The sequence below is a fragment of the Heptranchias perlo genome, chromosome 3 (assembly GCF_035084215.1).
Source record: "Heptranchias perlo isolate sHepPer1 chromosome 3, sHepPer1.hap1, whole genome shotgun sequence".
NCBI lineage: Eukaryota > Metazoa > Chordata > Chondrichthyes > Hexanchiformes > Hexanchidae > Heptranchias > Heptranchias perlo.
Window position 1 is genome coordinate 141,746,485 of NC_090327.1, and position 12,716 is coordinate 141,759,200.

The 12,716-nt window shown below is 45.4% G+C and overlaps 1 protein-coding gene across 1 annotated transcript in view; it reads left to right on the forward strand.

The window, feature by feature from the left end:
* Positions 1–12,716, forward strand: part of LOC137309168 (zinc finger protein 585A-like) — a gene marked incomplete at its 5' end in the record, with an annotated part of 65,008 nt that overhangs the window by 16,380 nt on the left and 35,912 nt on the right. The window lies entirely within an intron of this gene.

Below are 12,716 nucleotides of genomic sequence, written 5' to 3' on the forward strand. Positions count from 1 at the left end.
TATGAAAGGGAAATCATGGTTGACAAATCTACTGGAGTTTTTTGAAGATGTAACTCGTAGAATAGATAGGGGAGAACCACTGGATGTGGTGTATTTGGATTTTGAGAAGGCTTTTGATAAGGTCCCACACAAGAGGTTAGTGTGCAAAATTAAAGCACATGGGATTGGGGGGAATATACTGGCATGGATTGAGAATTGGTTAACAGACAGGAAACAGAGAGTAGGAATAAATGGGTCTTTTTCCGGGTGGCAGGCAGTGACTGGTGGGATACCGTAGGGATCAGTGCTTGGGCCCCAGCTATTCACAATATATATCAATGATTTGCATGAGGGAACTAAATGTCACATTTCCAAGTTTGCAGACGACACAAAGCTGGGGTGGCATGTGAGCTGTGAGGAGGATGCAAAGAGGCTTCAGTGTGATTTAGACAAGTTGGGTGAGTGGGCAAGATCATGGCAGATGCAGTAAAACGTGGATAAATGTGAGGTTGTCCACATTGGTTGTGAAAAAGAAAGGCAAATTATTATCTGAATGGTGATAGATTGGGAAAAGGGGATGTGCAACGAGACCTGGGTGTCCTTGTACACCAAACTCTGAAAGCGAGCATTCAGGTGCATCAAGCAGCTAGGAAGGCGAATGGTATGCCAGCCTTCATTGCAAGAGTATTTCAGTACAGGAGCAGGGATGTCTTACTATAGTTATACAGGGCCTTGGTGAGACCACATCTGGAGTATTGTGTACAGTTTTGGTCTCCGTTTCTGAGGAAGGATGTCCTTGCCATGGAGCGAGTGCAACGAAAGTTTACCTGATTCCTGGGATGGCAGGAGTGACGTATGAGGAGAGATTGGGTCGACTCGGCCTATATTCATAAAATTCTAACAGGACTAAATAAACTAGATGCAGGGAGGATGTTCCCGATGGCTGGGCAGTCCAGAACTGGGGCTCAAAGTCTCAGGATAAGGGGTATGCCATTTAGAACCGAGATGAGGAGAAATTTCTTTCCTCAGAAGGTGGTGAACCTGTGGAATTCTCTACCACAGAAGGCAGTGGAGGCCAAGTCATGATATGTATTCAAGAAAGAGATAGATAATTTTTTTAATGCTAAAGGGAGGAAGTGAAATGGGGAAAAAGTGGGAACAGGGGGTATTGAGTTCGATGATCAGCCATGATCACTTGAATGGTGGAGAAGGCCTGAACGGCCGAATGGCCTGCTCTTTCTCCTATTTCCTATGTTTCTATGTTTCTTCTTGACCCTCTGACAATGGGAACAGTTTCTCTCTATCTACTCTGACTAGGCCCTTCATGATTTTGAATACCTCTATCAAAGTTCCTCTCAACCTTCTCTGTTCCAAGGAGAACAACCCCAGCTCCTCCAGTCTAACCACGTAACTAAAGTCCCTCATCCCTGGAATCATTCTAGTAAATCTCTTCTGCACCCTCCTGAAGGCCTTCACATCTTTCCTAAAGTGTGGTTCCCAGAACTGGACACAATACTCCAGTTGTGGCCGAAGCAGTGTTTTATAAAGGTTCATCATGACTTCTATACTTTTGTACTCCCTGCCTCTGCTTATAAATCCAAGGATTCTCCACGCCTTTTTAGCCATTATATCAACCTGCCCTGTCACCTTCAATGATTTGTGTACATATACCCCCAGGTCTCTGTGTTCCTATACCCCCTTTTAGAGTTGTACCCTTTAGTTTATATTGCCTCTCCTCGTTCTTCACACCGGGATGTACCACTTCACATTTTTCGGTGTTAAATGTCATCTACCACGTGTCCGCCCATGCCACCAGCCTGTCTATATCCTCTTGAAGTCTATCACTATCCTCACTGTTTACTACACTTCCAAGTTTTGTTTCATCTGCAAAATTTGAAATTGTGCCCTTTACACCCAAGTCCAATTCTTTAATACATATCAAGAAAAGCAGCGGTCCCAGCACTGACCCTTGGGGAACAGCACTGTACACCTCCCTCCAGTCCGATAAACAGCCTTTCTCTACTACTACTCTGTTTCCTGTCGTTTAGCTAGTTCTGTATCCATGTTGCTACTGACTCCTTTTATTCCATGGGCCACAATCTTGATGATAAGCCTACCATGCTACACTTTATACAATGCCTTTTGAAAGTCTATATACACCACATCAACTGAATTGCCCTCATCGACCCTCTCTGTTAGCTCATCAAAAAACTCTATCAGGTTAGTCAAACACGATATACCTTTATCAAATCCGTGCTGGCTTTCCCTCATCAATCCACCCTCGTCCAAGTGACTGTTAATTCTGTCCTGGATTATTGTTTCTCAAAGTTTCCCCATCACTGAGGTTAAACTGACTGGCCTATAGTTGCTGGGTTTATCCTTAAACCCTTTTGATTTGATTTCAAATTACTTAGAAATTAATTACTCTCCTTATTTAGGAATTAGTTCTTTATTGATTTACAATGTTAAAATAGCAACTTAACATCTTAAAAAAGGTGCGAATAAATTAAAAAGCTGTAATTAAAATTAAAACACTGCACAGAACTGAACCCATCCCATAATCTGCACTGTTCAGGTCTACTGGTTGTTAGCGCCTGCAGTTTTCCTCGATTTTCACCTTGCCCTCCTGGCGGGGTCTGCTTCATGTCTGCCGCCCGTTTTGCACCACACTCGATTTTATACACCTTTGACATCAATGGAGAATAAAATGTGCAGAATGTTAAACGGGGGTCGACCCGATCCCGTCAGTATCCCGCTGAGCGAGGGAAGTGAGAATTAAATGAAACTTGTCCCGGTTCATTATACTGAGGCTGTCAGCCAATTGAGAAACTGGCACGTTTTGCCCATTTCCTTGTGAATTTGACCAACAGTGTGATCGTCAACATTATGATATCCTCAGCTGGACTCCAGGGGGCTTGGCATTGCCTGTTCGGACATCAACACAAATATTGTTTTTCTTGAAATTGAGGCAGTTATATGAACGGCCAGGCCTAGAATACCGGGCATGACCGTGGCTTAAAGGAATAAGAGAGAAGTTGAGGTCAGTAAAGAAATGCTGACCTATTGAAAGCGAGCTTGGATTTTATTAACTGGTCGCGTAAAGCAGGGGACTGCTGTAGTTTGGGGTGCTGAGATCGAATGAATAGAAGACAGTGAAAGTGACCTTGTGTTGAATAAACTCCGGATGCAGAATGGAATGAAAGAGAAAATCAAAGCTGAGAGTAGGAGTGTTGATAAAATACGGTGAGGATTTCGTCCATGTGTTCCATTAATCCCATGGGGAAAGTGGCGGTGAGTCCATCTCTGCCTCTAATTTATTGTATTGATCACTTTGACCCGAACCACTCTGTTGAACTCCATCCTCTCCAAATCAGATATTATTGGACTGGAGATTCTGCAGTGATTGGAGCAGTTCTTTCCTTTTCAACTGATGCAACTGGAAGCACCAAAAATGCGGGATAAATGTTGTTTCAAAATTCTCGGCCAAAATGATAGAATTTCTCCAGCTCTGGGTATTGGATTAATGAAGTATTTCAATCCAAATTATGCAGGTTCGGTGCCAGAGGTAAGTTAACTTGTTTCCCCATTCGCCCCATCCCCATTCGCCCCATCCCCATTCGCCCCTTCCCTATTCAACCCATCCCCATTCGCCCCATCCCCATTCGCCCCTTCCCTATTCAACCCATCCCCATTCGCCCCTTCCCCAATCGCCCCCTTCCCCATTCAACCCATCCCCATTCGCCCCTTCCCCAATCGCCCCCTTCCCCATTCAACCCATCCCCATTCGCCCCTTCCCCAATCGCCCCCTTCCCCATTCAACCCATCCCCATTCGCCCCTTCCCCATTCACCCCTTCCCCATTCACCCCTTCCCCATTCGCCCCTTCCCCATTCGTCCCTTCCCCACTCACCCCTTCCCCATTCAACCCATCCCCATTCGCCCCCTACCCCATTCACCCCTTCCCCATTCGCACCTTCCCCACTCACCCCTTCCCCATTCGCACCTTCCCCACTCACCACTGCCCCATTAGCCCCTTCCCCATTCACCCCTTCCACAATCGGCCCTACCCCTTTTGTCCCCGTCCCCTTCGAAATTTGCGGATGACACAAAGATGGGCTGTGTGGTTGATAGTGAGGAGGAAAGCTGCAGACTGCAGGAAGATATCAATGAACTGGTCAGATGGGCAGAAAAGTGGCAAATGGAGTTCAATCCGGAAAAGTGTGAGGTAATGCATTTGTGGAGAGCAAACAAGGCAAGGGAATACACAATAAATGGTAGGATACTGAGAGGTGTGGAGGAAGTGAGGGACCTTGGATTGCATGTCCACAGATCCCTGAAGGTAGCAGAACAGGTCGATAAGGTGGTTAAGAAGGCATGTGGAATGCTTTCCTTTATTAGCCGAGGCATAGTATATAAAAGCCGGGATGTTATGCTGAAACTGTATAAAACACTAGTTAGGCCACAGCTTGAGTATTGCGCACAGTTCTGGTCACCACATTACAGGAAGGATGTAATTGCACTGGTGAGGGGACAAATGAGATTTACGAGGTTGTTGCCAGGACCGGAGAATTTTAGCTGTGATGACAGATTGGATAGGCTGGGGTTGTTTTTCTTGGAACAGAGGAGGCTGAGGGGTGATTTGATTGAGGTGCACAAAATTATGAGGGTCCTGGATAGAGTGGATAGGAAGAACGTATTTCCTTGAGTGGAGAGGTCAATAACCAGGGGGCATAGATTTAAAGTGATTGGTGGAAGGATTGGAGTGAAAATGAGGGAATTGTTTTTCACCCAGAGGATGGTGGGGGTCTGGAACTCACTGCCTGAGAGGGTGATAGAGGCAGAAACAGGCTGCTGTTTGCTCCCTTACCCCGGGGCCGTGATCTCTCCATTCCCGCCTGTTTTAAACCATCTTCTTCCACTCACTGAGGGAATGGCCCCACAGGCCGAGCAGGGGGAGGGGAGCGCGCATGCGCTCTTCTGCTCACCAACAACCAGCTATGGGGGCGGGGCTGAAGGACGCATGCGCAGATATCAGGTTTAATTCAGAATACAAAAATCGATGGAAACTTTCCCCAGTTGGAATTTTTCAGTCTGAGCAAAGGAAGTGGGTCTGGGGGAAAGGTCAGAGTGAATGGGGTCGACAGGCAGAGCAGGAACAGGCACCAGAATGGAAAACAGATGGGATTCCACCAGTGCCTAACGCTGGAATCCAGACTGACTTTACAATCTCCAACTATTAAACCAGATGTTTCCATCCCTGGTGTTTCTCTCGGTATGTTTTGATGGTAAAGAGTCTTTCATAGATATTGTGGACGGCTGTGAAATGAGCCAATGTCCTCTGTTCATTCTTGGTCCCTTCACTGATAAAGTAACGTGTGACATCGAAACTGGAGTGTGGATTACTCAAACTAATCCTGGAGAAACGTGGGAGGAAAGTGGGAGTCGGTGTATTTGCTGGGACCGTGTAGGATTAATATCTGACAGCAACAGTCCCAGTTTATTTCAATCGGAGTGAAACTCTCGGTCACTGAGAATAATACCGAACGGCCCTGAGCTGCAAGATTGCAGCGGGTACAACATGCAAAACAGGGTTACATATGTGACACTGTCCCTGAGAGTGTGATTAATAACGTGTCTGTCTCTGAAATAATATCAGTTAGTGATGAGACTGTATCTTCTGTCACTCCAATGTGGAATATCAATTGCAACAGAATATTTCCCAACTTTTTACAACGGGACATTACAGGTCAGTTTCTCGTGCTCCTTTGCTTTGTATATGAAGGTGGGATACTGTTATTGAGCGTGAAACGGACATACTGATAGGAATTGTGAGATTGACACTCCGTCTGTCTGTGTCTTTATCTGTTTTTCTGTTGGTCTGTCTGTTTCTCTCTAGTCTGTACATGAAGGCAGGACACTGTTACTCAGCGTAATATGGACACACTGATAGAAAGTGAAAGACTGATTCTGTGTCTGTGTGCTGTTGGTGAGACGGTCACTGTCCCTTCTATTATGCATGAGCCGGTCTGACGGTGCGTTTATCTGTCTCCAGTCCTGAAAGGAAAGGTTGACAAAAACAGTCTAACTCTCTGACACTGTCTGTGAGTGTTGAATTTATTCAGTAACCAGCCGTCTCTGGGTGTTGAGAATGGGATCGATAGGACACCAGTTACTATTATCTGTCAGTTAGTTTAGGAGGAGAGAGAAACACAGAGAGACTGGAGGAGCCCAGAGCGGATAATTTGAATTTTGATCTTAACCAAACATATTTCTGTGTGCGAACAATATAATAATTTAAAACCAGATATGGATTATCACAGCCACAGCTGTGATTGGCTCCTCCCCCTGAATGTGGGACCAGACACTGTGAGGAGCGCCGGCCTCAGAGTGTTTAACAGTTACTGAGCTGGGAAACTACAACTAACCCCCGAGAATCCGCAGCACAGGCCGTGCGGGGAGGAAAGCCTGTCCCGGGAATTGTCAATCTGGCGAGCAGTTTGTCCTGTCAATGTGCAGATGTGAACATGGTGTCAGAGAGAGTGTGTGCTGTGAAACGGCAGGGCCGCACTCTCTATGGATTCGGCGGCTGAACAACTGGACCCATTCCAACTAAACACTCAACATAAGAACATAAGAACATAAGAAATAGGAGCAGGAGTAGGCCAATCGGCCCCTCGAGCCTGCTCCGCCATTCAATAAGATCATGGCTGATCTGATCCCAACCACAAATCTAAAGAACACAAGAAGTCGGAGCAGGACCCGGCCACATAGCCCCTGGGCCCTCTCCGCCACCCACAGGGCATTGACCGATCCGAACTCAGCTTCATGTCCAATTTCCTGCCCGCTCCCCATAACCCCTAATTCCCTTTACTTCTAGGAAACTGTCTATTTCTGTTTTAAATTTATCTAATGATGTAGCTTCCACAGCTTCCTGGGGCAGCAAATTCCACAGACCTACCACCCTCTGAGTGAAGAAGTTTCTCCTCATCTCAGTTTTGAAAGAGCAGCCCCTTATTCTAAGATTATGCCCCCTAGTTCTAGTTTCACCCATCTTTGGGAACATCCTTACTGCATCCACCCGATCAAGACCCTTCACAATCTTATATGTTTCAATAAGATCGCCTCTCATTCTTCTGAACTCCAATGAGTAGAGTCCCAATCTACTCAACCTCTCCTCATATGTCCACCCCCTCATCCCCGGGATTAACCGAGTGAACCTTCTTTGTACTGCCTCGAGAGCAAGTATGTCTTTTCTTAAGTATGGAGACCAAAACTGTATGCCGTATTCCAGGTGCGTTCTCACCAATACCTTATATAACTGCAGCAATACCTCCTTGTTTTTATATTCTATCCCCCTAGCAATAAAAGCCAACATTCCGTTGGCTTTCTTGATCACCTGCTGCACCTGCATACCAACTTTTTGATTTTCTTGCACTAGGACCCCCAGATCCCTTTGTACTGCAGTACTTTCCAGTTGCTTGCCATTAAGAAAATAACTTGCTCTCTGATTTTTCCTGCCAAAGTGCATAACCTCACATTTTCCAATATTATATTGCATCTGCCAAATCTCCGCCCACTCACCCAGCCTGTCTATATCCCCTTGCAGGTTTTTTATGTCCTCCTCACTCTCTACTTTCCCTCCCATCTTTGTATCATCTGCAAATTTTGATATGTTGCACTCGGTCCCCTCCTCCAAATCGTTAATATAGATTGTAAAGAGTTGGGGACCCAGCACCGACCCCTGTGGAACACCACTGGTTACTGGTTGCCAGTCCGAAAATGAACCATTTATCCCAACTCTCTGCTTCCTGTTCGATAACCAATCCTCCACCCATGCCAGAATATTACCCCCAATCCCGTGATTTTTTATCTTAAGTAATAATCTTTTATGTGGCACCTTGTCGAATGCCTTCTGGAAGTCTAAATACACTATGTCCACTGGTTCCCCTTTATCCACCCTATACGTTATATCCTCGAAGAACTCAAGCAAATTTGTCAGACATGACTTCCCCTTCATAAAGCCATGCTGACTTTGTCCTATTAAATTATGCTTATCTAAATGTTCCGTTACTGTCTCCTTAATAATAGACTCCAAAATTTTACCCACCACAGATGTTAAGCTAACTGGCCTATAATTTCCAGCCTTCTGCCTACTACCCTTTTTAAATAACGGTGTTACATTAGCAGTTTTCCAATCTGCCGGGACCTCTCCTGAGTCCAGGGAATTTTGGAAAACTATCACCAAAGCATCCACAATCCCTACTGCCACTTCCCTCAAGACCCTAGGATGGAAGCCATCAGGTCCAGGGGATTTATCCGCCTTGAGTCCCATTATTTTACTGAGTACCATCTCCTGAGTGATTTTAATCGTATTTAGCTCCTCCCCCCCGAGAGTCCCCTGTTTGTCCAGTGTTGGGATATTCTTAGTGTCCTCTACTGTAAAGACTGAAACAAAATATTTGTTCAGCATTTTTGCCATCTCCATGTTTCCCACCATTAATTTCCCGGTCTCATCCTCTAAGGGACCTATGTTTGCCTTCGCCACCCTTTTTCTTTTTATATAACGATAGAAACTCTTGCTATCTGTTTTTATATTTTTTGCTAATTTCTTTTCATAATCTAACTTCCCTTTCTTAATCAATCCTTTAGTTACTTTTTGCTGTCTTTTGAAGAATTCCCAATCTTCTATCCTCCCACTAAGTTTGGCTACCTTATATGTCCTTGTTTTTAGTCGGATACTATCCTTGATTTCTTTACTTAGCCACGGGTGGCTGTCATTTCTTTTACACCCTTTTTTCCTCAGTGGAATATATTTATTTTGAAAGTTGTAAAATAACTCCCTAAATGAACACCATGCTCATGTACCGTCTTACCCTTTAATCTATTTTCCCAGTCCACTTTAATCAATTCCGCTCTCATACCATCATAGTCTCCTTTATTCAAGCTCAGTACGCTTGTTTGAGAATCAACCTTCTCACCCTCTAATTGGATATGGAATTCAACCATGTTGTGGTCGCTCGTTCCAAGGGGATCCTTAACTAGGACATTATTAATTAATCCTGACTCATTACACAGGACCAGGTCCAAGGTTGCCTGCCCCCTTGTAGGATCAGTTACATACTGCTCAAGAAATCCATCCCTGATGCACTCAATGAACTCGTCCTCAAGGCTGCTCTGCCCAATTTGATTTGTCCAGTTAATATGATAATTAAAATCCCCCATAATTATGGCTGTTCCCTTATTACATGCCCCGACTATCTCCTGATTAATACTTCTTCCAGCAGAGTTGCAACTATTAGGAGGCCTATATACTACGCCCACTAATGTTTTTTTTCCCTTATTATTCCTTATCTCCACCCAAACTGTTTCATTATCTTGATGCTTTGTCCCAATATCATTTCTCTGTATTACAGTGATTCCTTCCTTTATTAACATAGCCACCCCACCTCCCCTTCCTTCCTGCCTGTCCTTCCTGATTGTTAAATACCCTGGCATATTTAATTCCCAGTCGTTGTCAACCTGCAGCCATGTTTCTGTAATGGCCACAAGATCATACCCATACGTAGTTATTTGTGCCGTTAACTCGTCCATTTTATTACGAATGCTACGTGCATTCAGATAAAGAACTTTCAAATCTGTTTTGTGACGCTTAGTTCCTGCTTTTTCCTTTTTTAACACTTTACCTATTACTCCATACCTTCTGTCCCTTCCTGTTACGCTTTCCTCTCTCTCCCTGCTCAGGTTCCCAACCCCCTGCCACTTTAGTTTAAACCCTCCCCAACAGCACTAGCAAACACTCCTCCTAGGACAGCGGTCCCGGCCCTGCCCAGGTGCAGACCGTCCGGTTTGTGCTGGTCCCACCTCCCCCAGAACCGTTTCCAGTGTCCCAGGAATTTGAATCCCTCCCCCTTGCACCATTCCTCTAGCCACGTATTCATTTGAAATATCCTCCTATTTCTACTCTGACTGAGATTACTACCTTTGAGGTCCTATTTTTTAATTTACCTCCTAACTCCCTATATTCTGCTTTTAGGACCTCATCCCCTTTTTTACCTATATCGTTGGTGCCTATGTGCACCACGACAGCTGGCTGTTCGCCCTCCCCCTCCAAACAAAGGCTCTCAGCCCGAGAATCAGAAGCAGTGTAAAACTTACTCGGCACTGATACAGGAACAGAGTGACACGGACAGAATAAATCCCGCACTCACATCCAATAACAGACACATTTCATTCACTGATTCCGCAATGGTTGACACAATAATCAACACACCAGTAACCTTCTGGCGTACAAATCTAGGAAATGGAAGACAGACCGAGTAAGTGTTGTTGGAGTTTGAGACTGTAAATAAAACTTACAATAATGGCCAGAACACAACAGAATGCCTCTTGTTGCCGATGATCAAACGCCCCTGGTGTTTCTGTATCCCACCCGCCCAGTTTAATGACCTGATTATTTTGTCTCATTTCCGATACAATCTGCAAATTTCAACCTATTGGAGGTTGGCGACATCTACTGTCCGAAAGCGGGTACTGCAACAAATTATTTGTAATTAACAAGATATTGATCGTTTCTAACTAACGGGAGGCAATTAGTTCCAGAATCGGAATCAAGTGTTCCGTGTAACAGAGGCATGAAATCGAGCCAAGGGACGTGTAATGACCAAATCTGAGACTGATCGTTTTATTATTAAATTAAGCTCTGACTTTTTTCAGTGGGTGGCTTTTCAGTGACAGTCGTTGGATTATCAGATTCAATCTTGGCCGATTTGCTTGCACTTGGAGCTCACAGTGCTGGCTTTTATCGGCAGCCCCCCGCCCTGAGCGATGGTCACCCCTCCCAGCAGCTTGTTGAGCTCCTCGTCGTTGCGGACGGCCAGCTGCAGGTGTCTGGGGATGATGCGGGTCTTCTTGTTGTCCCGGGCCGCGTTACCGACCAGCTCGAGGATTTCAGCCGTCAGATACTCGAGCACAGCAGCCAGATAGACCGGGGCTCCGGCACCCACACGTTCAGCATCGTTCCCCTTTCACAGGAGCCTGTGAACACGGCCCACAGAGAACTGCAGTCCGGCCCGGGATGAGCGAGACTTGACCTTAGCCAATTTTTCCTCTTTCAGATATTTCTGGAATCTCACAAACACTGAAAAGAATGAAGAAATCCTCCCGCACTCGTCCTTATAGCTTCTGGAGGAATACAGTGGGGCAATTGTGATTGGCTCATCTGTTCTCAATTTCATTGGGATGTTCGTTGAACCAATCAAAGAGCGGTTTCATTCACCAATCAATAGTCGACAAGGAGAAAAGGGCGGAAAATACCGGCCCCAATGGTCAGACCTGAAACGGTTTTTGAAATTTGAAAAGCCCGCCAATATATTTGTAACACGAGAAGCGGATTTAGTAAATAATGTCACCTTAAGACAAAGATTTAAAATTCTCTCTCCTTATATTCTGTTATTCCACATTTTCCCATCACATTCGAGATTCTTATAAATTCCGTATGATTCTCGGTTCGCTTTCAAACGGGCGGGAATGAAGCCCCATTCACAGCATTTTGTAACGGGTCCAGATTCCAGCTCAATCTTTGTAAAAGTAACAAACCACAGATTGTAGATTGATCCCTGGTCATAGGAGCTGCTGCCGGATCTATACCGGAGCCGAGACTCCAGGTGGAAGAAGTCGAACAGTGACAGGGCCTTTAGACTATTCTGTCCTCGGTGTGAAGTCCCTTTCAGGGTTGCTATATTACAAAGGTTTGCGGTTCATAAACTGATATTCCCGAATGGTGAGTAAACGAACGTGAAAAAATGACTGATGTCTGATGTACTATCGATGAAACGGCCCTGAAAGGGCGGAATATGAACGGGAATGAGTGGATCAGGGATACGTGTTTTGTTAGTTTGAGCAAATTGAACAGCAACACAGATTATGCCGGGCAGTGATTATGAAAATCTTCCAGATTTCAAGAGAAATTACAGAAGAAGTACAGTTACGGAAAAGTTAATATCACAGTAGTTACAGTAAAATGATTCCATACAGCGGTGTTGGTACAACGTCTTCAGAGAGACTGTGGGTGGCTCTTAAAAGAGCCTTTGTGTTTATCTTTTTCAGTTGATTGTGGAGTTTTACTTGGAGCTGGTGTACTTGGTCACCGCCTTTGTCCCTTCCGACACGGCGTGCTTGGCCAGTTCTCCGGGCAGCAGCAGGCGCACAGAGGTCTGGATCTCCCGGGAACTGATGGTCGCCCGCTTGTTGTAATGGGCCAGGCGGGAAGCCTCACCCGCGATGCGCTCGAAAATATCGTTCACAAAGGAGTTCATGATGCCCATGGCCTTGGAGGAGATGCCGGTGTCGGGGTGAACCTGCTTCATCACTTTGTAGATGTAGATGCCATAACTCTCCTTCCTCGACTTTCTCCGCTTCTTCCCGCCCTTGGCTGGTGCTTTATTCAGGGTTTTCTTGGCGCCCTTCTTGGCAGCTGCTTTCTTGTCCTCAGGCATTTTCCAAACTCAATTTCAGATCCAGAAATGAACCAAATCCGCTCCGAGCTCGGATTAAATAGGCTGACGTCATCGCCCCATGCTAATGAGGGATGGGTGAACTCTAACTTTCTGATTGGTCCCTTTATATATCCAATCAGATTTAGTGTCTGCCACCAATCACGCGCCCCCTCCCTGTAATCCGGAAGTTCATTTCCCAAAGCCTCTCTCCAGCCCCAGTTTATATTGAAAGAGCCGCTCACTG